The sequence below is a fragment of the Fukomys damarensis genome, unplaced genomic scaffold (assembly GCF_012274545.1).
Source record: "Fukomys damarensis isolate Sample0158 unplaced genomic scaffold, DMR_v1.0_HiC HiC_scaffold_26, whole genome shotgun sequence".
NCBI lineage: Eukaryota > Metazoa > Chordata > Mammalia > Rodentia > Bathyergidae > Fukomys > Fukomys damarensis.
The window spans coordinates 24,475,870-24,503,690 of NW_022900938.1; the positions used below are offsets into that span (position 1 = coordinate 24,475,870).

The 27,821-nt window shown below is 38.8% G+C and overlaps 1 long non-coding RNA gene across 2 annotated transcripts; it reads left to right on the forward strand.

Annotated features, from left to right (window-relative positions):
* The first annotated feature begins 134 nt into the window (after positions 1-134).
* Positions 135-26,717, forward strand: LOC104850138. 2 transcript variants are annotated; one of them, XR_776898.2, is made up of 3 exons: positions 135-359; positions 482-609; positions 24,718-26,717. It is a non-coding gene; the product is annotated as an uncharacterized LOC104850138 (long non-coding RNA). The 2 variants fall into 2 exon arrangements; XR_776897.2 differs by lacking the exon at positions 24,718-26,717 and adding an exon at positions 20,297-21,813.
* The last annotated feature ends 1,104 nt before the right edge of the window (positions 26,718-27,821 follow it).

Below are 27,821 nucleotides of genomic sequence, written 5' to 3' on the forward strand. Positions count from 1 at the left end.
GCCTCAGACAGCGCCACCTGCCGCGAGCCACCGGGACAGGCCGTAGCGCACGCGGGGCGGGGCTGGGAGGACTGGGCGGGGCCTAGGTGTGCTCGCGAGAAAGCGGAAATACGCTTCCTCAGTTTGAACACCTTGCTACGGGACCCTGGCTTGGTCATGATTTATCGAGGCGCGTTCTCACTCTAAGGAAAGAATAGTTGTTCGATTGTAGTTCCCCCTGGTGGCCAAAGGCAGAGCGCGGACTGTTGCTGAAAAGAAAGGAAGCGATTACAGAGCCCTAGGTTTATAGGACTTGTCCCAGGTTCTACATCTGAGAATAATACTACTGGCTCGCTTTCTGTGGGCTGAATACCATGCTGGTGCGCTCACTTTTATAAAGGGAACGTTTGCGTTATAAAACTGGTGTCCCAAAGAGTCACGGGGTCCTGAATATCCACCAAAGTTATATATTTTTTTGGTTTTGTTTTCCCTCTCCTCTCAGATTGTGAGAACATCAGAGCAGCAGTCGGTCACAATCAGAGATACACCAGAGTGGGAAGCAAGATTTGTTTTCCTTGGTGAACCCCTATTCAGGGCTGCTCGAGTCCCCATTGCACCTCCTTTTTGCAGGTAAGTTTTATTCACTCTTAATTCTACTTCATTGCTCCTCTGTCCTTCTATCTGCTCTCTCTAAGGCTGTCAGTTATTGTCATTGTCCAGTGGTCATTTGACCATCACTAATAGTGACTCAAACAGAAGTTGTCTGTTTTGTTTTGCAATATGAATATCATTTTATCTCCCAGAAAGTATTCTAACCCCAAGGGTTTAACTCACCTTTCTCACATCTTTAGTTAGAACTTTCAGTTTTCAGGAAATACAGAGGACAAAAGATCAAGTAAAGGGCATCCCGAGGAACCAGTAAATACAGGAAGTGGACTTTTCTTCAGGATAGCGGCCAGTTCTCTTCATCAAGTCAATCATACGAAAGCGATAACGCTTAATTCAAAGAGAAACTGAGGACATAAGGTCCTTGAGTTGGAGGCTTGTTATGATTCTGATCTTAAATATACCCAAAGTCTTGAGTGCTAAAGGCTTGGTTAACAGCCTGTGGGCTCTTGGGAGGCAGTGAAACCTTTAGGTGGGGCCTACTGGAAGGAGATTAGGTCACTGGGTGCATGCTCTTGAGCTGGATATTGGGGCCCTGGTGCTTCTTTGCTTCTTAGCCTCCATAGGTGTGCAGCTTTGGTATTACCTACCATTATGTTATGTCTCATCATAGGCCCAAAAAAAAACAGAGCCAGTGACTATGTACTGAAACCTCAGAAATCATGAGCCAAAATAAATCTCTCTGCCTTTAAGTTGATTATCTTGGGTACTTCGTCACAGCAACGAAAAGCTGACAAACACAGACCTAATTTGGAGAGTGTAGCTGATTAGTTGTAAAGGACATTTTTGTTTTATTTTGAGACAAGATCTGGCTATGTTGTCTAGGCTGGTTTCCCTAGGTTCAAGAGATTGTTTGACCTCAGCCTCCAGAATACCTGGTACTACAAGCGGTGTCACTGTGCCCAGCTTATAACAGACAAGTATGGCTCAGGTGGAAAAATTTGAGTATGTACTAAGTATGAGAAGAGAAGCATCTCTTACCCTGAAAATTACTGAAAAAAATCTATCAAAACACAGGCCGGGTCCATAGACATATAAAAGCATTTTCTTAAAATATATTTTTTTGGGGGCCAGGGATTTAGCTTAGTGGTGCTGCTGCCTGTCTCACAAGTGCAAGGTCCTGAGTTCGATCCCCAGTACATATGTATATATACCACCAAGCTACATTCTCAGCCCTTTGTATTTTTTGCTTTGATTTGGTGTCTTGCTAGTTGCCCAGGCTTGCCTTGAACTTGTGATCCTCTTGCTTCAGACTTCTGAGTAGCTGGAAGTATCAGTGTGTGCATGCTGAGCACAAAATACGTACTAGTGCATATGTATGCATATAAAGATGTGGGAGACTATGAACCAAGTGTCACAGTGGGGACCTCTGAGTGTTCCAGAGATGTTTAACTTGGTTTTGGCTGGTTCAATATAATGCTCACGAACTGCTCTTTTCTAATAACAAAAGATTATTTAAAACCTAAAAATAAAGAATCATTTCACTCTGTCCTGCTAATAAATACATAAATAAATACATAATGAAGTCTCCAGTTATTAGGCTCGTTGAAGGCAGGGACTGCAGTGGACCTGGCTTCATGTTCCTAGCATTTATCAGAGTGCTGGATGGCTAAGCCAACATGTTAATGAATATAATGCAAGGGGATGAATGTAAGAACTAGATTTGAAGATAATGTTCTTATTCTATTTGGGAATTAATAAACTTCTTCTTGAGGGTTTCACAAACTATTGGTATGTTCAGTGGTCAAAATTTTTGGAGCATGTTTTTGTTTTGTTTTGTTTTGTTTTACCAGACACCTCATACTAACCATGGCTTACAGAACCCAGGGGAATGGGTTTTGGTGGGTCATGTATCAAGTCTAGCCCTTCCTTAAGGCTAGGCTGTGTTCCAGCACATGACCACTTCTTCTCTCTACAGGCCATTTACTTTCTCTCTTAACTTTATCCATACAAACCACCATTTTTCTCATTTTCTTATTTTTCTTGTTGCTGACACAAAATACCCAACACCCAAAGTTAAAGGAGGCATGGTTTATTTATCTCACAGTTTGTAGAAGTGTAAGTCTGTAGTCAGATGGCTCCAAGGCAGAGTGACATGGCAGACAAGCATCACAGAGGAGAAACAGTTCATGGTGGGCAGAAGGTAGCAAAGCAACAAGGGACCTTAACAACATCTTTCTGCCCTTTTTATCTTATCCAGACTACTTAGGATGGGTAGCACTCATACCCTTAATATACTAGTGCTCTAGTGCTCTCCCCCCAACTTTTTTTTTTGGTATGGGGTATCAAACTCAGGACCTTGTGCTTTCCAGGCAGGCATGGTGCCACTGAGCTAAATCCCTGGCCCAATCTTAATGCTTTGATTTTAGCATTGCACCATGAAATAAACCCAGCATCCCACACTCTAGATCTAGCCACCTCTCAAAAAGCCCCACCCATGACCTCTTTAGATTTTGGCAGGAGATCTAACACAAGTCACAACAGTCTAGAATGCCATTTCCTACATTTACCATTTTGTTTTGTTTTGTTGTATCAGGGGTTGAACACGAGTCCTTGTGCTTATGAGGCAGGCAGTATCTCCTACATTCGCTACTTAGAAAAATCCATACTGTCCCATAGGTCCATCACAAATGTTACTTATCTGTCCCTAAATTCAAAACGACTCTCTTCCCACTCTGAGCTCCTGGAACAGCTGGTTCCTTCATTTTTGGTAACATCATCATGAGTATCCTCTTACTCATCATCACAGGTCTGTCTTCCACCATTTATAGTCCATTCATTCAGGGAAGAGTTGCTTCTTTTCATCTTTAGATCCCCAATTTTTTTGTTGGGAACAGAACAATAGTGGTATTTGTTGATTTGAATTGAATATACATAATGAACAGCTTCAAAGCTTTTTATTTTTCAGACTCAGTTAATAAGTTACCCCTGTGGCTACTATTATGTCTTATAATTTTTTTCTCCATTGTTTTGGTGCCAGGGGTCAAACTCAGGACCTTGTACTTTTGAGGCAGGTGCCGTGCCACTGATCTAAATCCTTGGCCCTTTATAATTTTTTTTCTAAAGTAGCAGTTGGTAAAGAGTGAGGTACAATCAGGCCCACCTGATTTGGGTGTGAAAAAATGTAATAGCACTGCTCTGGCTCCTGGTGCCACTTGCCTTTCCTCTTTTAGTTAAAGAGTATACTCAAACAGAGGGCAAAGAATAAAATCTAAAGGATGTTGCCAAATCTAATAAAAATAAACACAACATGATGGAACGGAACCCAAGGGAGATTATTGTCCAAGTCAGTCTCAGTTGGATTAGGAATCTGCTGCAAGCAAGTTGGCATTTTGAAACATCACAGGCAGCAGAAAAGCAAAGTCCAGCAAAAGTAAATATCTACAGGCTAAAGAAAAAAAATCAAAGCAGAAGCAATTCCTTTTTCTGAAACAAGCACCTGTATGCCTCTTCTGGGTTTCATTATTTCTGAGTTCTAATAAATGATTAGTTTGTGATGGAAGCATCATTTTTATCATATTGACAAGTGCAGCCTTACTCTTTGCCTCCAGACTAGAGGAGGAAAACTTGGCTCCTGCTGTTTTGGGATGGCAACCCCACTGGATAGGTCAGACAAGGGGGCCTCACATGTCACGGCCCCTTCCTAACCTAGTTTGTTTTGCTGAGAGGTCCTATTATGTTCCATAGGACCTCACTCAGCCACTGCCATATGGAGTAGAGGAACCCATGACCTCCAAGTAATCAACACCTACATTGAATAGTACCCCCATGGGATAGCTTTAAGGAAAAGTTCTGCTCCCTAAAACAGAAGGTAGTGATAACTAGGCCAACCATATTTTCTCTTTAAAACTTAGAAAGGAAAGACTTGTCCGTGTGCATTTATTTGTATATTAAAACATATGTTCCACAAGGGATGGTCTTTTCCTCTCTGTCTGCTACTTAGTACTGACAAAAGGTGAAATAGAACAATAAGTGGTTTTGAATGAGTGATTGAAGATCAATGAAGTATATTACCCATATGTTACTAGAAAGCACCAGAGCAGTGGTTCTTTGATTTGGATGCCTATCAGGAACATCAGGGAACTTCATAAAAATACACAAACCCAAGTGCTAATTTACTTCAGTGAGCCCAAGTCCCAGTAGTTATTACTCAGTTCCAGGTGATTCTGGTGCACACAAAGTCTGAAAAGTCCCACACTAGAGTGATGCTTAATAAGCCTGTGTTGTTTCCTTGTAACCAGGTAACTGAGGAAACTCTTGAGTGGGGAGGGATCCTCTCAGAGCCCAAATGGGCAGATCCAAATTGTTCTTGTGTTTCTCTGATGTTCCCCTTACCATTATTGTCAAGTTTTTCTTTTTATTTATTTAGTTTTAAATAAATTACTTAGAACAATTTTGTATTTACAGAAAAGCTACAAGTAATACAGAGTTCCTCTTCACTCAAGTATCTCTTTTGTTAATGTCGTAGACCAGCCATGGTACCTTTATCAAAACCAGGAAATGAACATTTGCATATTATTAACTAAACTCTAAATTTCTCAAGTATTTCCACTAATTTTTTTTCTGTTCCAGGATTCAGTTGAGGGTCCTATGTCATAACTATTTATTATGTCTCCTTTGTTTTCTCTGGTTTGTCACAGTGTCTCAGTCTTTCGTATTTATTAAGATCTTGGTAGTAACAAAGACCACTGTTCAGATATATTAAAGATAAAATTTTGTTAAGGTGTGTCTACTATTTTTCTCATGATCAAACTGGGGTTATGGGATTGGGAAAGTGCCATTCTCATCATTCGTATCAGGATTGTGTGATACTGATATGTCTTATTACAGACAGCTAGGTTAGACAGAAATGAATATACAGAGAGGAATTGAGCACTCAAGGAAGTCAGCACAAAAAATAAAGACATTGGAATTGTGGCCAGAGGTGAATCTGAAGAAAGCCAGATTTTGCTCAGGATGGAAAAGCAATAGCCAGGCCTGCATATCACCCTGGAGATAAAAAGCAACTTGAGATTATTCTGCAATTGGCACCAGCAGGACCCCTGAGCCCAGATAGGTGTCAGACACACAGGTGGGTAACAGAATGCTTGGACCCATACTCACCTCAATTTATAAAAAGTCCTTTGTTCTTTCCATGCACTCTTGCTATGTGACCTGTTTCCCCATTGGATCAATACTGGCCAAGCGGCTATACTTCTAATCCTATAGGTTGGTTGTTATTCGACCCACATTGTACCCACATTGTGATTTGCTTTATAAATTACTTCTGATGAAGAGCCTCAGTGGCCACCCTTTTGGGATTCCTCCTGTCTCTCAGGAGCTTTCTTTTACCAAACCTTTCCTAATTTTAACCTCATTTGTCGATTAGAATTCATTCTTAGACACAAACTCCGCACATCTGACATCTGGCAAGTAAGGAGTTACAATTTTCTTGTATCATTACTGTATTACTGGTGATGTAACCCCAATCACTCATTTAAGGTGCTGTCGTGCTGTCTGTCTTAGTAGTAAATCCGCTAGTTCTCCATTTCCCCGTGGAAGCATGTCACTGTTTAGCCATCCTCGGGGAGTGGGAGGTACATGTGCTGGGGGAAGTAAACTCAACTTCCTGAGAGGGGATTATTTGAACAGTTGGGAATTCTGTAAGTAGTTTTGCCTTTTCTCTTCCATTTGCTTCTTTATTAAATAATTTTTGTCAATATGGGGTTCATGTGCATTTATTTTATACTTTGGGTGTTGTTTGTTTTGGTAGTGCTGGGGATTGAACCCAGGATCTCATGCATGCTGGGCAAGCACTCTACCGCTGAGCTGTGTCCCTAACCGGTATTTTTACCTTGTTGAATACTATGTCATTCACTGGGGTCCAAAAATGGAATGTTTTGCTGCTCAAATTGTACCTGTGTCCCCTAAGAAATTTCTTCCTCTTCCTTTAGACCTGGCAACTGGTAACTTGCTTCCAACCTTATAGCATTACCTTTTTCAGAACATCATATGAATAGAATCGCACAATAGCCTTTTGAGTCTAGTTTCTTCCACTTAAGAAAATGCCACTTAAGACTCATGTATGTTGTGTGACTCTATAGATAGCATTTTCAAAATGGAAATTTGCCTTATTTTACAAATACGTCATACTTTGTTTTTCTATTCACCTGTTGAAGGATGTGATAGTTGTTTCCAAGTTTGGGCAGTTATCAGTAAGTATGCTATAAACAGAGTTTTCTGTGGATATAACTTTTCAACTCACCTGAGTAAATACCTAGTGGAGATTTGCTTCATTGTATGCTTATTTTACATTTAACTTTATAACCAGTCACCAAGTTATCTTTCAAAGCAGCTGTACCTTTTTACATTCCCACCAGCACTCAATGAGCATTTCTATTCTGCATTCTGACTAGCGTTTGGTAGCGTCAGTTCCTTTGAATTTTAACCATTGTATTAGGTGTGTATCTATTAGTTATTTTAACTTCCACTTCCCTAATGACAAGTGCTATTGAATATCTTTTCATGTGTTTATATGCCACCCATGTGTCTTCCTTGTTGAAGTGTCTGTTCAGATCTTTTGCCCATTTTAATACTTGGTTAGTTTTATTCTGTTACATGTTCTTTGTATGTTCTGGATATGAATCCTTACCAGATACGAGACTTACAAATATTTTCCCCCAGTTTTTAGATTTTGGTCCTTCTCAATCTCAGAAAAAGTTATAAATTTTCACAAAATCCATTTATTGATTTCTTTCCAGGGATCAGCCTTTTGGTATTGTATCTAAAAGCTTGCCAAATTCAAAGTCACACAGATTTTCTCCTAAGTTTTTTTTTCCTCCTAGAAGGTCTATAGTTTTACTTTTTATGATTAAGTATACGATCAGTTTTGAGTTGATTTTTTTACAAAAGGTGAGGTCCATTTCTTTTGCATATGCACATCCAATTGCCCCAGCAGTTTGTGTTGAATAGATTGTCCTATCACCATTCAATTTTGTCTTTGCACCTTTGGCAAACCAAATCTCTAGATCTGGGTGAAATCATTCAAGCCAACAAACCCAGTGCAAGGACCAAATTATCTGGATGCTCTTTCACTTCTTTGCTCTTTCCAGGTCATCCTTCTCAGGTCTGCTTCTTTCACTGTCTACTAGCGCTGAGTCCTTCTAGCAACTTTGCAAGTGCGTAATTTTAGGGAATGAGTGCCTAGGTTGATTATTACCTGTGGGTCCTTTGAAGATGAACGGTACTGGCAGAGGCCAGTAATTAGTGCAGTAAGAACTCTACTGACTCCTTCTGAAACCCATCTCATTGCTTGGTAAGCTCTTATTTTATTTCTTAATGTTATAGAGACACAAAGCTGCACAAATTTCTCAAAATATAGAGGAAGGTGTGGAATTTCTGGAGAGATGGAGAACACATCTCACCAATTTGTTAACATTTCTCCTTGGTCCCTTATTTGTGTCATGGGACAACGTCAGTCATGTTGTTAAAGCATCATGTGTACAGTGTTGTGAAAATGTTACTGCTGTAGGTCTCGTGTCTAAGACAAAAGTTGTCATGTGTCAAGGGGCTTTCAGGATCTTACAAAAGGCTTGATAACACATTAATCTTCACTTCTGGAAGTCACCCAAGGAGATTGCTCTATTTTCTGTTAAGACAAATGCTTTCTTCTCATGACACTGTTAACAAATGATTTTCAATGAGAGGACACATACCTGGAGCATATCTAAGGTGATGCAAAGTTCTCAGTTTGATAACTGTGACTCAAGTCTTTTCTTAAGAACGTGTATTGGTACATCTGAGGTTTGGGTGAAATTGATATTATTACAGGAAAACTCTGAACCTAGTGGGGATAAGATGTCATATGCAACAGTTGATTCATGATTAGTAATAATACATTGCTGATGTAATCAGGGGTCACAAGCTCATGCGTCCATTGAAGGAATGAATGGGGCTGGTATAAGAGAAATGAGCGGAGTATGGGCCCTGGAGAACTGGACATTCCCAACCACTTCTAAATGTAGTGGACACTGCTCACCTCCTCCTGGTTAAAGATATTCAAGAATTTGGGTCCAATATTGCCAAATTTGATTTTTTTTTTGTACCAGGGATCAAACTCAGGACCTTGCGCTGGTGAAGTAGCTTGCGCTGAGCTAAATCCCCAGCCCATCAAATTTGATTTTTAAGAGGAGCAGGAAACTTAATCTATAAACCTATAAAATCAAGCAATTTTATTTAATGTTAATGATTAATTCTTTTTTATTTTATAAAGTTTAAAAACTTTTATTAATATTACATGATGATGAAGTGTATTTTGGGAAATTCATACATGCATTTAGCATATCTAAATCAATTTCAGTCCTTTCCCCATCGTTTTCCTTCCCCCACCCACTTATCCGCTCAGCTTTTTTAAAACAATATTTTGAGGGCCAAAATAATGCAGACCAAACAAATATGTCTCAGGGACATATTTGGAGAGAAAAGGAGAGGGGAGGTATCCACAGGCCCTCAGTTTGTGGTCTGTGATTTAGACAATATACTAGATCATTGTGCCAATAATTATTAGTGCACATCTTATTAGAGCACATCAACATTTATTTTGCCGTATTGAATATCATCTTTAATCCTATGCATTGATATTTATTTCCACTTTTTGTTTAGTTTTTGATACTGGGGATGGAACTCTGGTCCTTGCACTTGTAAGGCAGGTGGTGGAACCGCTGAGCCAAATCCCAGGCCCCCCACTTTTTTTTTTAAAGATAGAGAAATAGTGAGGTTGAAATCCAGGCCCATTGATCCCAGAGTCCATGTTTGGCTACAGAGAATCACACCCTGCCTCTCTTGGAAAGGAAGTAAGTTTCCACTCTCACCTCTCCTGCCAGGCTGGAGGAGGGAGAATCCTGTGTGGAGAACACTGAAGGCAGCTGGAGGGTATTGACTTCACAGTACTGTGTGGAGCAGGACCTCACTATTGGCATTATTTAAATCCCTGAGCTGACTGGAGGAAACTCTGTAACTATAGAATACATTCTAGAAAAAGTTCAGCGGTTTCAGTCAGAATATATTCATGGCAATATAGTTATATTGATGTTTCCAATAAATTATATATGGGGGTGTACCAACAAACACCCATGCATCTGAACAAGCTTTGGGCTACTAAGTACATGTTTTCAGTAAACAGAACGTATTGAGGAACAAATTAAACAGCACTGTGGAAAGGGTAGCAAGCAAACTCCAAACTGGAAAACTACAGCACAACCAATCTGGTTTATTCAGCAGAAAAATGCCAGGAAAACAAAACAAACCAAAAAGTAGGGTGGGGAAACACATACATAGAAAAAGTTACTTGCAGTATATAAAAATAATACAAGCTATGACTCTTTAATTTTAAAAAACTAATTGTAAAAGCAGTTGTAAGATAACTGGAAATTTGAAAACTGACTAGATATTTGATGATATTAAAGAATTACAAAATTTTAAAAGTGGTATTTATTTATTTATTTTATTTAAAAAAAGTTTTGAGACAATGTCTTGTTGTATAGTTCAGGCTGGCCTTGAGCTTATTATGAAGTCCATGCTGACCTCAAACCCGTGGCAATCCTCCTACCTCAGCTTCCCGAGTGCTGGGATTATGGGTATGCTTGACCTGTAGTCATTTTTAGAAACATAAAAACTGTGAGGGCTTTGAGCTTTTCAAATGAAAAAAATTGTATTAGTACATGTTTGCAATACATGGTCATTACATTCATTGTGGGGAATTGGCACATGTTCATAACACATCTCAATTCTTTTTCTTCCCTATCCCTCCACCCCCACTTTTGGCAACATCAGATTTGTTTACTCATCTTGTAAGTCCTTATGAATTTAATTATCATATTTATAGATTAACAACCGGACTGACAGGTCAAAAAAACATAGAAAACACATAAGACAGTTATACTAAATCGAGGTACACTTTTAGAAACATTGTCCATTTCTCTTTCTTTTTTTATTATCTGTCTTATTTGTAGTTTATTTATATATTGAATTTCTTATATAAGACAAACCATATAATAAATAAGCTTGTGTGACTGGTTTATTTCACTTCATAGTGTGGTCTCAAGTTGCATCCATTTTCCTACAAATAACTCAACTTTGCCCTTCATGACAGGGTAATACTCCATTGTATACAAATACTGCATTTTCTTTATCCACTCATCTGTTGATGGACATACATGTTGCTTCCAAGATTTAGCTATTACATAGATGGGCTGACAAAGTGAGCACAAGATTTAGCTATTATGAATTGTGCTGCTATAAATACGGGCATGCAAAATCACTGTAGTATGATGTCTTTAACTCTTTTGGGAAGATATCTAGAAGATAAATGGTTGGATCAAATGGAATTTCTATTTTTAGTTTTGGGAGGACTCTCCATACTGATTTCCATACTTATTGTACTAGTTTATACTCCCACCAACAACAAAGAGGTGTCCCTCACCCTCCACCCTGTGGCCTCTCCAGCATTTGTTATTGGTTGGTTTCTTGATGGTACACATTATTCTCTGGAGTGAGGTGGAATCTCAGTGTTGTAATTTGCATTTCTCAAATGGCCAGGGATTTTGAACATTTTTTCATGTATTTACTGGCCATTTGTACTTTTACATCTGCAAAGTATCTATTCATTTCAGATGTCCATTTTTGGATTGGGTCTTTAAATTTGGAAGGTCTAATTTTTTTGACTTCTTTATATACTTTAGATGTTAGTCCTTTGTCCAAGGAGTAGCTGGCAATAGTTTTTTCCCATCCTATAGGCTGTCTGTTCACTCTGTTGGTGGTTTCCTTTGTTATTCAGAAGCCTTTTGATTTTATATGCTCCTATGATTCTTGGTTGATTCTTGGTATTATTTTTTGTGCAATCAGGGTTCTGATCAGAAAGTCTGTCTTCAAGAGTTTTACCTATTTTGTCTTCCAGCAGATTAAGTTCGTTTTTTAAATATTTAGATCTTTGATCCATTTTGATTTTAGTTTAATGCATGATGACAGATATGAGTCTGGGTTCAGTCTTCAGCATGTGGAAAGCCAGTTTTTGTGCTTTAGGTTTTTCAATAGTTATTTATCCTTTCTTGTGTCATCTTCAATGTTTCTGGATCTTTAATATTAGACCATAACATTTATTTGTTAATTTTTAGGTAGATAATACATGTATTTGAAACAAGATCCAACAGACATAAAAAAGTGAATAGTGAAAAATAGATTGCCTCTTGTCCACACTTCTTGAGGCAAGTTGTACAGATCCTGTTAGAATCATTTTATCTAAGACTTTTTCAGTGCTGAGGATTGAACCTAGGCCTTGTATACTGGGAAAACACTTTATGCTTGACCTATGTCTCCAGCCTGAAATTACCTTTTGACTTACTTGTTTATTTTGCAGTGTAGGAGACTTGGGTATTTCATTACAGTAATGAAAAATGGACTAATACATGTCAGTTGATTTTTCTTTCTTTTTTGGTACTGGTGATGGAACTCAGGACCTTGCGCTTGCAGGCACTATGCTGCTGAGCTAAATTCCTGGGATGGTCCATTGCTTTTTGACAAAGGCAAATTGTCCAGAAATTCAATGGAGAAAAGGTAATTTTTTTGACCAAGTGATGCTGAACAACTGAGCATCCATATACAAAATTTAAAGCGGGGGGCAAGTAGGAGGGAGGAGGGGGAAGGGAGAAAGGAAGGACCCATGTCTCACAAAAATCACTCAAAATGGATAACATACATAAATGCAAAACTTAAAAATTTAAGCTATTGAAAGAAACATAGGCAAAGGTATTTTTGTATAGGTCATACAAAAATTCACTATATCCTAAGTAATCCAGTTGAATTAATTCTTTTTTTTTTTTGGTACCAAAGATAGAACTCAGGTCCTTGCACTTGTGAGGCAACAGAACCACTAAGCTAAATCCCCGGCCTGCAAAAATCCACTATAAAAGAACACTTCAAAGTTAATAATCTTGGCTCTTTGAAAAATGTTAAGAAAATGAAAGAAGCCATATACTGGAAGAATGTTATTGTGAACAAATACCTAATAAATATAATATGTAAAGGACTCTCATAACTCAATAACAGAACAGCCCAATTTTCAAAATTGACAAATATCTATGCACACAAAAATGTGTATGAATGACAAATAAGAATATGAAAAGATGCTTTAACATCATTGGCTTTAAAGAAATTAAAATTAAGACCACAATGAGACACCACTACCTATTGGGATAGCTAAAATAGAAAGACCTGACAAACATTTGTACATTTGCAAGTATGTAGGGCACTTACAGTGCTCAAACATTGTTGGTGGGAGTTCAAAATGATACAGTCATATCAGAGAACAGTTTGACAATCTCTTCTCAAGTTAAACACTTAACCATATAATCCAGTGATCTCCTTGATTTACAGAAGATCAATATTTATACAAAATGTCCATACAAATACCTGTACATAAATGTTTACAACAGTCTTGTCATACGTTTGTTATAAACCTGTCCAAAATAAAGTATGCACTCCACAATGAGGTCTCCACATTGAATAAGTGTCTTGGAAAGGAAAGACACTTTCTCTCATGGGTGTCTTCATGATGCCCAACTTGAGGACATCATTGTAAAGCATGGGGATAACTTGTCTACCTATGGGGAAAATGTTCATGGTACAGCTATGAAGGCAAGGTTGGGATAGTGTGATTGAGGAAGGAGAAAGAATGCATGAGTTAGGGGACAGAATCATCTAGAAGTTGGAAAGAAAGGAAATGCTCCATCATCTGAGGCCCTCTGTCTTTGAGGCTGACCAAGACACTGTAGGGCACACTGCTGTGCCATCTCCATGGAACTGTGCTTGGGACTTCCTTTTGAGCATTTCCAATAATGTCTGCAGGAATCTTGTCCAACTGGCTCACCAAAGAAACTATATGTAACATATAATTCGATTTTTGTACTGATCCATTTTTACTCATTTATAGTAGAAGACCATCTAGATGTCAGGGCAGCTCTGTGATTTGAGTGTGTAACATGTAATTCAGGACCTTACTTTTGTGTTAGGTTATTACGATTTTCTGATAAAAATTATTCCCTGTCTCCCAATCTACCTGTATTTCTAATTAATGACTACTGAGCTCCCTTTGCAGTCTGAAGAAGGTATTGTAGTGATAATAAAGGCCTCTTGTAGCAATAAAAAGTTGTCAAAAAAACAAAAAAGGAATCTTGTCAAGATGGTTATCAGTCTTTGGCGGGGGGGTGGGGTGGGGGGACCTTCCAGCTATGTCATGAAGGTGAAAAAGCCATTTCATAGAATAAAATTTTTTCCTATAAATCATGCTGGGTCAATTGAATGGTCAAATGCAATATAAACCTAAACTTTTCTCACAACATATAAAAAAATTAAATTGAAGCTGGCTGTGGTGGCACACACCTGTAATCCCATCACTCTGGAGGCTGAGACAGGAGGATTGCCAAGAGTTCAAGACCAGCCTGGGGTTACATGGAGAGTTCAATGGCAGCCTGAACTACATAGCACAACCCTGTCTCAAAAAATCAAAAGTAAATAATAAATAAATAAATAAAATAATTAATTTGAGCCTGTGATCCCAGCACTCTGAGCTGAGACAGTAGGATCAAAATAAAAATTAAAAAATGACTGGGGGATATAGTTCAGTTTGAAGGCCCTGAATTCAGTTCCCAGTCTCACATAAAACAAAAAAACAATAAAACCTCCCCAAACCAAAAAGCAAAACAAACAAAAGAACCCATATTACCTTGTAATAGGTCCTGGATCCTAGACCATTTTCTCACCTAAATGTAAGACTGCAAAAAGGAAACAAAAGAAAAAATCTTAGCAATTTAAGTTTGGCAAAGATATATAAATAGCACTCAAAAAGCAAAATAAATTGAATTTAGGGCCAGGGACTTAGCTCAGTGGTGCCACTGCTCACTTTATAAGTATAAGGTCTCAAGTTCAATCCCCGTACCAAAAAAAACAAAAACAAAACAAACAAAAAATAAATAAATTGGACTTAACAAAAATTTTAAAATTTGCTTTTCCAAAGACAGTTGCTACTAAAATAAAAGGGCAAGCCACAGAATGGGAGAAAATATTTTCAATGCATAAATGAGACCCCCAAAAGATAAAACAATAAATGACTTAACAGGTAAAGATTTGTGAGACATTAATAGGGAAAGCTTATAGTCTCAAGAGGTAATAGGCAAATATTCAAACAAATTATTATAGAAGGTGAAATTAGATAGCCAATAGAAATATAAAAAAGTAAGTCGTGTTGCCAGAAAAAACTTAAAAAGCAATTAAATTAGGTGTTACCTATATTGAAAACTATGACATATTACTTAAAGAAAATTAAAGGAGACCTAATTAAATGGAAAGACATCCTATGTCCTTAGATTTGAGAACTTTAATATTGTTAATATGGAAATATTACATTACTCAAAGTGATCTAAAGATTCAGTATAATTCTTATCAAACTTCCAGTACCAGTAGCCCCCCTCCCTTTTCAGAAATGCTGATCTTCAACGCACATATAATTGCAGATGACTTCAAAAAGCCAAAGAATTCTTGGGGAACAAAAAAGGAGAGTGAAAACATACTTCCTAATTTAAAAACTTGGTACAAATCTACAGTAATCAAAATAGTGTGATACCAGCACAAGGATAGGCATATAAATCAATGGACTAGAACTGGGAGTCCAGAAATAAACCCAAACATCAATGGCCAATTAATTTTTGACAAAAGGGCTAAGTTTATTTGATGGAGGAAAGAACAGTCTCTTCAACAAATGATGCTGAAATGTCTGGATAATTGCTACCAAAGAATGAATTGGATCCCTGAACTCTCTATATATGAAAATTAACTAAAATGGAGCAACAAACTAAATATAAGGGCTAAAAACATGAACTCCCAAAAGAAAACAGAGAGGGTTTCATGACCTAGGATTTGGCGATGGAGTCCTAGTAGGACACCATAAGCACAAGCAACAAAAAGGGGGAAAGAAAAACATTGGATTTAATCAAAATAATAAACCTTTGTGTACCAAAGACTATTAACAAGGAAGTGGTGAGGCAACCAACAAACAGGATAAAACATTTACAGTGTATACTTTCAATAAAAGATTGATATCCAGAATATATAAAGAACCCAAGAAACTCAAGAATAAAAATTCAACAAACAAACAAACAAAACCCATCCTGGGCTACACAGTGAGTTCCAGGGCAGTCTGAACTACAAAGTGAGACCCTGTCTTAAAAAAAACCAACCAACCAACCAACCAACAAACAAAAAACAATAAAAATGGACAAAGGACTTGAGTAGACGTTTCTCTAAAGAAGATATGTAAATGACCAATAAGCACATGAAAAAAAATGCTGAACATTTTTAGTAATCAGGGAACTACTAATGAAAACTATAGGAAAATACCACTTACCTCCCACTAGCATGGCTATTAAAAAAAAAAGAACAATCAAGCAAAATCCAGAACCATCCCACTCCCCAAAAAAGAGTGGAAAATAGTGTGGCAGTTCCTCAAAAAGCTAACACAGAAACACGGAAATAGCACATAAGCTAATAATTCCTCTGCTAGTATAAACACAAAAAATTGAAACCAGGTACTCAAATGGATAGTTGTATATGAATGTTTATAACAGCGCTATTCATAAAGGTGAAAGGTGGCAACCACCTGTCCATCAGTGAATGAATGAACAAACGAAATGTATGGAATATATATTTTGGTGTCCAGCCATAAAAAGAAGGAAGTTCTGAAGCTTTTTACAACATGGATGACCTTGAAGACAGTATGCTAAGTAACATAGGCCAGACACCAAAAAAAAGGGCAAATATTATTATATGATACCCTTTATATGAACTATCCAGAATAGGCAGATTCATAGGGGCAGAAACCAGGGATTTGGGGAGTGGAAAATAGGGAGCTGTTGCTTAACAGGTACAGAATTTCTGTTTGTGCAGTGAAAGGATTTTGGAAATAGCAATAGAGTTGAATGATATTGTTCATATAGTTGAGGCCACTAAATTACAAGCTTAGGGCTGGGGATTTAGCTCAGTGGTGCCGCCGCCTGCCTCACAAGTGCAAGGACCCTAGTTCAATCCCCAGTACCTCCCGCAAATTAGAAGCTTAAAATGGCTTAAATGGCAAATTTTGTATGTATATTTTATCACAAAAGCTAAAAACTTAATACAATGGTTCTGCTACTGATTTAGCAGGGGCTTTTAAAAATGATAAAATCCAATGTTTATGGAAAATATATGCACTCACACACTGCTGGAGGATATCTAAACTAGTGCAAATTTCCAGAGTTCTGTTTCTTTAGACTTGCAGGAGCATAAGCTAGATATGTAAATGCGTGGTAACAGTGGAGATTAGTGAGGGGTGGAATTGTAGTTCATGGATCATATTTTTAAAAAATCTTGTTCTAAATATAACATTCAATATGAACTCAGCCTTCTTTAGATTTGTATTACGTTCTTCACAGAGTTTCCTACTTTAGAGACAAAGAGATTTGAATTAATGGTAATCTATGCGAATTTGTTTTTCCTAGACAATGACAGATAGTGGTGGTACAGTTTTATTTTTAACAAGGAGCCAGCAATTTAATGGCAGTTTGTTAAAATGGCAGGCCAAATATTTAAGGAGGCAATGTTTTAACTCTTAGAAACTAGTTTAACAATATCCTTGTACCTGATTTGATACCTGTTACAATGCCTAATTTTTATTTCCTTTTAAAAAATATTTGCTGTATTATTTAAAATTTCCAAAATAAGATGATTACTATTGGTATCTTAACTCCTGACTTAAGTGGAAACATATTTAATAATTCATTATTTAATATAATGTTTGCTTGAGGTTTTCATTAACTGCTCTTCATCATTTTAAGAGGGCTGGGGGTGTAGGTTAGTGGTAAAGCCCTTGCCTTGAATTCTAAAATACTTTGCTGCTAATCTTACTTTGTTTTCAATAGAAAAGCTGCCAAAAAAGAAAGAAAAAAGAAAAGCTGCTGATTTTTTTCAAATAACTTTTTGACACATTCTCATTTAATTCGTGCCTTTCTCATTTAAATTGCTATGCTTACAGATTTTTTTTTAATGTTGAATTATTTTGTGTTTTCGAAATAAGCATTTTTGGGGATGGTATTTTTTTTCACTATGTAGCTGGATTCTATTTGTAATTATTTTATTTATCTAGAAAATTTAAAATGTGTATTTATAACTTAAACTGCTCTGTGATTTCTTTATTCTTATTTATTAAGCTCTGATTCCATGGTACCCCAGCTATGTCTGTCCCGTAGTGCTTCTCACCCTGTTAGAAATCGCACACAGTTGTCATGTGTCAGGAAGTAGAGAGCAAGACCAGGTCATGTTTGATTTTCTGTCCTTTTTTTTAAGTAAGCATAATGCTAACAACATGGCAGAGAAGTTCAGTGAATCTGTGTTGAATGAAGGTGTGAACAACTTTAGAAACATTTTCCTTGAATTGTACCTACCATTTATAGCTTGCCACATATTATCTTTAAACCTCTTTCATTCCAATGTCATTAATATCTGTGTTTCTCTTCAGAGGTCCCCTTGTAGAAATATCAGTACTGAACACAACACTGCACTTAAGAATGAGTAAATCCCTAAGGGCAGCCCACTTTCCGCTCCCCTTTCTGTCTCTCTTAGAAACTTTCTTTCTCATAATACATTTTTCTTACTTTATTTTTTTTTGGTACCAGGGATCAAACTTGGGACCTTATGCTTATGAGGGCGGTGGAACCACTGAGCTAAATCCCCGGCCCAAGTTTTTCCTACTCTTAACCTCCATTGTTCCTAGAATTCATTCTTCTATTTTAGAGAACATGAACTCATGTTTTGGATATCTAGTAGGTTTGGGAGTTACATCTCTTCCCTCTATATCATTTTGGAGGTCTTCCACTGAGATTACTGGTCAGAGTTTAGAAACCAAAACTAGAAAGGTAACTGGGCTATGAAGACAGTCAATATTTTGGCCCTAGCCCCAGCCCCTCAAGGTATACAAGATCCAGGACACAAAGGAACATTTCCTACAAGATCCTAAATCTTTGAGGCTGCCAGATTCCAAGTGGTCATGCATATGGAACCAATGACAAATGTGCTAGACTTCTTTTACCGGGATCCATCAGATTGACCTTGTAAACAGCTCATAACTGCTAAACTATACAATAGGACCTCTATGTTGGATTCTGAAGTCCCCTGCACTTTCTCCTTATCCTCTTTGTGGGCTATAGTCATAGCAATCCTGCTGACCTTATCATTCGGCCCATGCATTCTTAACTGTTTCTTTGGCTTTGTCTCCTCCAGAGTTAAAAGCTATGCAGCTACTAAGATGACAATGCCAGGCACCTATTGAAGGCCTTTAGATAGACCCTCTGTAGAGTAACTCTAACTTCTGATCACAACTACGACCCTCTTCAGCTGGAAGTAGCCAGAGCTGTCTTTGCCCTTTGGCCCCTCACAGCAGTTAGAGGTACTTCTTCAGAGGCAGGGAATATTGCCAATAAGTAAGTTAATTAGATATCTTGTAGGCAGTTAGACAGGACCAGCCCAGGAGGAGCCAACATGGAGGACAATCAAGGAACCAAAATGGAAGACAATAAGGATGCATTCACTGTGGCCAGAATTGTAAAAAGAGACCCTGACCCCCACCCTTACATACCCCCACCCTTACCGAAAATTCTTGTACCTTGCTGCCTGACTTGCTCCTCCACTTGACCCCCCCATTTAATCAATATTACCCGGGTGACTGTACTTGCAATCTTATTGCTTGGCCATGTTTTTGCCCCACCTCATGCCCACCTTGTAATTTTCCACTGGGTCTTATAGTTTTGTCCCACTTTGTACCCGCCTCACCACGTGGCTTTGCTGTATAAAACATCTTTGAAAAGTGGGGTGGGTGGGCAACCTAGTCTCTGGTCCCCCTTATGTCTTTCTTGGACAGACACTTTCTTTTTCTCAATAAATTTTTTCTACTCTTAAAAAAAAGAAACAAATAAATTAGAACTACATGTATTAACATGGATACAGCTCAAAAGTATAAATTTAAAACAGCAAGTGTATTAGGATTTTCTAGAGGAACAGAATCAATAGAAACTATCTGTATAATTGTGCAAGGAGTTTTTTTAGGTAGGCTTCCAGGACCAGTGATGGAAGAGTCCATGGAACCAGCGCATGGGATCAGAAGTGGAAGGGTCCACAATGGCCGTCTGCATGCAGAAAGCAGGAGGTTACAGTAATGCTGTTCTAGTTTATATGTAGATGTCCCCTCAAAGTGTAATGTGCTCATAGGTGGGGCTTCTGGGAGGTGACTGGATCATGGGTGTGTGATACTGGATCATACTAGGTGATACTGGATTAGTCCACTGATGGGTTTACAGCTGGTGTGATGCTGGGACGTGAAGCCTCCTGGGAAGAAGTGGTTTACTCTGGGTGTGGCTTGAAACAGTGTATATCCCTCTTCCTCCCTTTATCCCTCTCTGCTTCCTGCCTGCAATGCCATGAGCTCTTTCTCCTCTCCTTTGCCATGTGCCTTTGCCATGCCCCCTTCCTAGGAGCCAGCCAACTATGGCTGACACCTGTACAAATGGTGAGCCGAAATAAACCTTTCCTCCTTTAGTTTATAGGTGTTGGGTATTCTACCCCAGCAATGAGAAAGTAACAATGACAGATTCTCAGCCCAAGAAGGCAGAAGCTGCAGAGCAAGAAGATCAAAGATGTCGCACCAGTCCGAGGCTGAAGTTCACTGTAGAGTCGTCAGTACCAGCCTGCATTAGAAGGCTGAAGAAACTGGAGACTGATGATGGTCAAAGGCAATGGCAGTGCTCGCTTTGACAGCACACGTATTAAAATCAAAAGCGATGGCAAAGACTGGGGCTCTTGCAAAATGGGAACATTTCCTTATTTCCCTTTGTGCCACCTAGGCTATAAGCCTTTTGGTTGGTGCCACCCACCTGTGGGGTGCGTTGTCTTCTCTCAGTTTGCTGGCCTACATGTCAGTCATGCACAGCCGTATGCAGAACTGAGCCTTACTAACCAGCTGCGCATTTCTTAATCCATTTGTGTTGACATACCATGATTAAATTAACAGCTGCAGCAAGGCTACCGGCACAGGTTGGATAAGTGTCCTCCAAAGCCCATGTGCTAAATGCTTGATCCTCAGCTTGGTGCTATTGGAAAATGCGGGAAACCTTTAAAAGATGAGGTCTAGAAAGAGGTTTTAAATCAGTGATGCTTTCAAAACTAACATACAGCTGTCTGTGGCACACGTCATAGGTTCATCACCACTGTTTTAGATCATTGGAAGTGAGCCTTTGAGAGGGCTGTGTCTGGGGCTTGAAACTTGGATTTCTTGTGTTTTGGACACTTAGCTCTTACCTTTTCTCTGTCTCTAGTTGGTGGAGTTGCAGGCCCACTCTAAACTGGTTAAATGGGAAAAGGAAAGATGGCAATAAGTATCAGCTAATAAGAGCTTCCACTGACTTGTTAATTAATTTCTGCAACAATAACCCTCTGGCACCTGCCAGCTTCACTCTACAGTGCCGCCAATGAATTTCAAAAATAATTAAAGTTAATGAGCTGCTCTTTGTGATAGACCCCAGAAAACTTAACAGCCATAATTAGTGAGAAGTGCAAAGTGGGGAAAGTGTCACTTGCTGATAAACAGGATTTCCTCACCTTGTTGAGACAAGAATCCTGCCCGTATATGAAAGTGATGCTCTATTGAGTCACTTGCGACTCATGACTGGGTTGACAAGTTGAAAGTGAATTGAAGGACAAGTACTGATCTTGAAAACAATTCCACTAGGCGAAAACTAGACTCTTCCCTTAGACTTCAACAAGTTGGTAAGAATTCATGGCAAACCTATGAAGTTTGTGGGCCTCACAGACTCAGCCATCACAGCCAAGCAGGGCACTGAATTTTGTCCGCTTTAGTAACAGAAACAAGTTTGGGATTGACGGATACAGAGGAACTGGAAGGGTCAGGCTGGAATCTGCCACAGCTGGGAGAAAGGGATATCTCTGAGGAGGCAGAACATCATCTAAAGCTGCTTGCCTGCATTCACCTGTCAGATGACTTTATGTGGTAGTCAAACTTTTTTCATTTTAATGGCAATAGATTTAGTTCACCTCAAATTCAAGTAACTTGACTACCTCATCAAAACCTTCGTCTTACGTTTATAACAATAATAACAATATATTCTTTTTGAAAATAAATGTATTTAGGTTTTTAAAAAATGATGTTTTAAAATTAAGACAGGCATGGTGACCCATGCCTGTAGTCCCAGCCACTGAGGAGGCTGAGGCAGAAGGATGGATAGTATGTTTATTTATTTTTTGGTACCGGGGATCGAACTCAGGACCTTGCACTTGTGAGACAGGAGGTGTCACCACTGAGCGAAATCCCCACACTGAATAATATGTTTAAAATGAGCCACCTGAGCAACCTAGTGAGACTCTATCTCAAAATTCAGACATTTAAAAAAAAAGGCTGTACCTCAGTGGTACATCCTAACATGCCCAACATAGACTAAGACCCTGGGTTCACTCCCCGGTGCCACACACACACACACACACACACACACACACACACACACACACTCTCTCTCTCTCTCTCTCTCTCTCTCTCTCTCTCTCTCTCTCTCTGTCTGTCTCTCTCTGTCTCTCTCTCTCTCTCTCTCTCACACACACACACACTCATGCAAAACACCAATAAAAAAAGATTTTACTTCAAGTGGGACGTGACTCTGCTAGAAATTGAAAATTTGGAATGTTCTGAAAACTTCAAGGTTACTACTTTGAATGTCCTAATTGTTACTAGCACTTTATTTTATCAAATCTAAGGAGCTTTTGATTGCAAAATGAGTCATTATTTTATGTACCACAAAGAAGAAAATGCTGCCAACTAAGCTATGGCACAATGCCTTCTTAGCACTTAGAATACGTTTCATGTGTAAGGAAGGCACTCTTTCAGACTGACTAGCTATCACTTTTGCTTTTAAATCATCTATTGTGTGCCTAATTTTTCACTTATATCTGAATGATAGTGGGATATTTTAAGGACAATGAATATTAAATCCTGTGCTATGGATAATGCGTATCACTCTACTGGCTGTGACCATATTCGTACATGTATAAACAATAGCAAAACTTTTTTTTTTGGTACCAGGGCTTGAGCTCGGGACCTTGCACTTGTGAGGCAGGTGGCAGCACCACTGAGCTAAATCCCCAGCCCAATAGCAAAAATTTTGCTTCTTCCAATCTCAAAGGAGAAAACAGGTTTAAAAAAATGCACTTTACAAGCCAGATGTGTGCCTGTGGCGCTAGCTATTTGAGAGGCTGAAGCAGGAGGATCCTTTGGGCCCTGGAGCTGGAGAACAGACCAGGTCACATAGTGAGGAAATTGAGTTGGGTATTATAGTATCTGTGATGTATGGGACCCTGTCTCAGTCATAGCCAGGCTGGTGCAATGGGGTTGCTTTCATGTGATTGTAATGTATGTGTCAAATTCTCAAGCGATTCCTGAGGAAGGTTTGTGGAGGTTCCACTTTTATGGTTCTGTCACCCACTACTATCCACAAAACAGGTAGTAGAGGAAATAGGTAATAGTTACACAATTAGCTGCAGATAATTTACCATCTCACCCCTCAGTGAAATAATCATCTTTCAGTTGTAACATCCTCTAATAGATGTTCACTATGAGAGACCATTATGAAGGCCATGATGGGCCCAACCATTGCTCTAATTGCTTTATATTTGTTATCCAGTTTATAGACATTTTTCATTTAATGACTGGGTTCTGTTCTTGTGACTAGGTCACAAATGGGTTGATCACCCAATGAGGAATTGTATGTAGTGTGTACATTACCATATTCAGAGCAAAGAAATGGCCAAAGGAAACTCCAACTTGATGACTTTGTTTTTATTTGCATAACTCTTATCCACAGTACTGTGATGTACAGCAGAACATAAGACTACAACACTGAACTGTACAGTATAATCTGCAAAAATCACAGTACTGTATAAACAAAGTGTACTGCACAAAAAAAGGACATTGAAGTGCTATAAACAAGATGTCCAAAACTGTACAAAAATAAAAGATGGGTTGTAAGTCTAAGTGGTGGGTCATAAGTTGAAACAGCGTGCCTTGGTCATAGGTCTGATCAGTTGTTAAACGGGTGGGTAAATGAGGACAATCTGTACGATGCAACAACCTTAAGGTAGATATTGTTATAATTGTCATCTCATATATGGGGAAAGTGTGGCATGGAACAATCAATGAACTTTCCCAGGATCACACAGCTGCTTAATGTCAGACAGAGTTAGGTTTGAATGCAGGAAATCAGCCTCAGCATTCATGCTCTTAACCATTACACCATAATGTTTTTACCCCATAGTACAGAAAAGCTGTAATAAAAGAATAAAGATGCATATGGATTGCCTCAGTCTGCACATACTTAGGAAATGTATAAAGTAAACCATGCTCCCTGGATTCTCAATAAAAATTTGTTTATTGATGGTTCCAAAAAAATGAAGTAGAAAGAAGTACTCCACAGTTAAAGGTTTTTTGTTTTTCTGGTACCAGGGATCAAACTCGGGTCCTCGATGCTTGCAAGGCAGACAGCAGAACCACTGAGCTAAATCCCTGGCCCTTCATAGTTAATGTTAATAATGAAACCTATGCTGTCAGTGAGTTCAGGCTTGCAAGACAGATGGAAGACTAATGTTAGGTCTTGTGGAGGCAAAATGTCAAACCAAAGACCAAAAGTGCCAGGCTCTGTAGTTCTCTGTGCTGGATGCACTAACTCATCATTCAGAAGTCCTCAAGTATACGAGCCAAGGGTTAAGTCCAGGCCTAATTCTGACCACACGGACCTGTGATAATATTTGGAATTTAGTGAGCTGCAGCAGAGAATTGCTTTGAACGGAAATCAAGCATTATGAAGTCTCAAGTCATTGTCTGGATTCTGGCAGGCTGTGGTAAACACTGAGCTAGGGAAGTTAATTAAACTAAAGAATCGAATTTTTTCTTTTTTAAAGAAATGGCCATTGGATGTTAATCAGCTGTAAAGAAGAGAGCAGAAAGCCAAGGGAATCTATAAAAGAGCTTTGCCCTGTAAGCACAGTTGCCTCACCTCTGACCTCCATAACTGAGAAAGGATCTGGCTTTGACAATATTGTGTGTGAAGTTAGCAGCTTGAATCACTGCCGTGAGCAAACGCATTTTCTCTACTGAGAATGAATTCTTCTGAACTGCTGAACAAAGATCTGTGCTCCTGCATGGTTATTATTTATTTGGAAGATTGCTAGAGACTCTGAGAAACATCCCCTGCTCCCCTCCTTGTTTCTGGAAGCTGCAAGCTGTGAAATTTAGCCTCTGCTCCATAGGAACAAAACACGTGGAAAGGAGAAACTGGCCAGGCAAGTGGTATGAAATGTGAAAACTGCCTACAGAGATAACGTCAGTCACAAAACAAGGATGGAATAAAGAAGGAAGGCCTTATTTATTGTCCTGCTTAGTGGCTTGGAGATGGTGCACATGACTAAATTATTGATTTTGGATTGCACCTTTCAGAGAGTGGTGTTTGGGGGCAGGCAAGGCAGAGGGGCTGGACTCTACTAATTTTGAAGTCTTCTCTGAGTCAGGTGCAGTGAAATTACTGAATAGCTGCCATTGGGTCATATTTAGAAGTCTGCACTTCTCTGCCATTAATAGCATGGAGATTTTTTCATTAAGCTGTTAAAACTTGTATCATTGGGAATACTGATGTTCCACTATCACTACTGCTAATTCTACTATCATCACTACTCAGATTGAAGTCTTGATGAATTTGCCTTATGGGAAAATATATTCCCACAGGATAAGTTGGCTGGAAATAGGGCTCTATCAATTCACCCAGACCCAAAGAAACTATTTAAGTATTATTACAATTGCACAAGTCATCCCCAGGCCCTGCCTGATCCCACAGCGCTACAGAAACAGCATCGCATGTGGGGAACTCTTTCATTCTGTCCATTCACATCCTATTCCACTGAGTGCCCTGTGGCTCCTAACTGTCCCAAATGAAATACCCACAGGCTGCTGATTGCCAAACACTGAAAATGGAATCATTTTGAAGGACAAAAACCAAATTGTTACGTACTTTAACAATGTACTATAGTGAACTTATTTATTTTGGTAAGCACATCTCTGGCTCTTAGAAAACACTCAATAAGTATTTGTCAAAAAAACTAAAAGCTTCCATGTGGAATGAATGTCAGCACTGCAGCCAGACATTGTGGAAGCAGCTGCTGTCCCCATGCCGTCATTCACTGTTCTCTCCGTGGCTCTTTCCCTACATGACAGCTCCTGTCGTGTCGTCCCCTCTGCCCGAGCTTGCTATGACAGCCAGGGTTCAGGGCCTGCTTCAGCTCCCGCCACATCCTCCCACCACGTCCTCAAGGACACAGGCTCTGCCCCCCGCCCCTCCCTCCCCTCTGGAGCTGTTACTAGAGGCAGGAGTGTGAGATGGGGAGACAGGACACCCAAGGTTGTCCTCCAGCTCCAGAGTTCTGATTGCTCATGTACCACAGGAGGCCTTCTGGACCTCTTCCCCTTTTGTATCTCCTCCATATGTCATGTTTAAGGTGGCAGCAGCTACTTCTACATAGGGGACCCATAGACAGTCCCAGAGAACAGTATAGAACAGTTTTCCAGGGAAAATACAAAATCTCCAAGAAAAATAAATAAAAAGAACAAATCCCATTGGTTATTGAAAAAACCCACAGAATTAAGGGCATTAGGCCATATCTATCAGAAAGATAAAAAATGAAAGGGAAGAGGGAAGGCACAGGGTAATGTGAATTCGTAGAACCCACTGGGGGACAATTATAATATGTTTAAACTCTTTAAGAGAAGATACTGCTAATCCAGGAATTTTATGTCTAGGAATTTTCTCCAAAGAACAAAGAAGTCAGACAAGGTGTATATATCTGGATATTCAATAAAGCAATACTTACAATAGCAAAACACCCAGGAGTTTGTTTAAAATTTTTATTATATCCTTATAATATTATGTTATTATGTAACATGATGTATATATGTATGTATAACAAATGTATATACAGAAAAATGTTTTAATATGATCTTCAGTGAAAAAGAGGACCATGGAATAATTGAGAGAATGTAATTTGTTTTTATAAAAATGTTAACATGATTATGTTTAAAATCTGGAAGGATATAGATAAAATATTAACCAGTGAGATTACAAAAGATTTACATCGTAATCTTTCTTCTAATGTGTATTTTTACTTTGTCAGCAAATTTTGTGGGTTATTTGAGTAATAAAAATAGTTGCTATAATTAATACAATGTCAAATATTTGAAATTCACTAAGAATAGATCTTAAATGTTCTCACTAAGAGGTAACTGTAAGGTAATGGATATATCAACTCACTTAATTGTAGAAATCAATTCACAATAGAGATGCATATCAAATTATCACCTATATACCTTCAATGTATGTAATTTTGTCAATTATGCCTCAATGAAACTAGAAAAATTTCTTATGTGCAATGAAAAACAGATGAGTTTTCATTTTTCTATTCCAAATAAGAAAACCCACAAAATCATTATTGTAAAGCTTTTCTTTCTGTCTCCTCTCCTCTTTCTTCTCCTTCTCCTTCTTGTGTGTCTGGAGATTTAACCCAGGGCCTTTGTACTGAGCCACATTCCCAGGCTTTTCTATTTTTTATTTTGCCACAGGGTCTCACTAAAACATTAAGTTGCTCAGGCTGGGCTTGAACTTGCACTCCTGCTGCCTCAGCCTCCTAGAATGCTGGAATTAGAAAAATGGGCCACACACCCACCCTACTTAGAGAATATCCAAACCTCTTATTTTGCAAATAAGTGCCCTGAAGCCCTGGGATGTTAAATGACTTGACCAGTAATTTCATCCTAGGTCACACTGGAGTCAGGCCTGAGTCAGAATTTGAACCCAGTACAGAAATTCATTGCTCTTTCTAAAGCACAGTTGCACCTCTGATGAACAAAAGTGGGCCCAAACACAGAGAGTTTCCAGGAAGCATGTGCAGCCTGGTGTGTGGTGTGGTCACAGCCATTCACTGGTTCTCAGGAGATCTTGAAAATGGCCCAGAGCATGGCT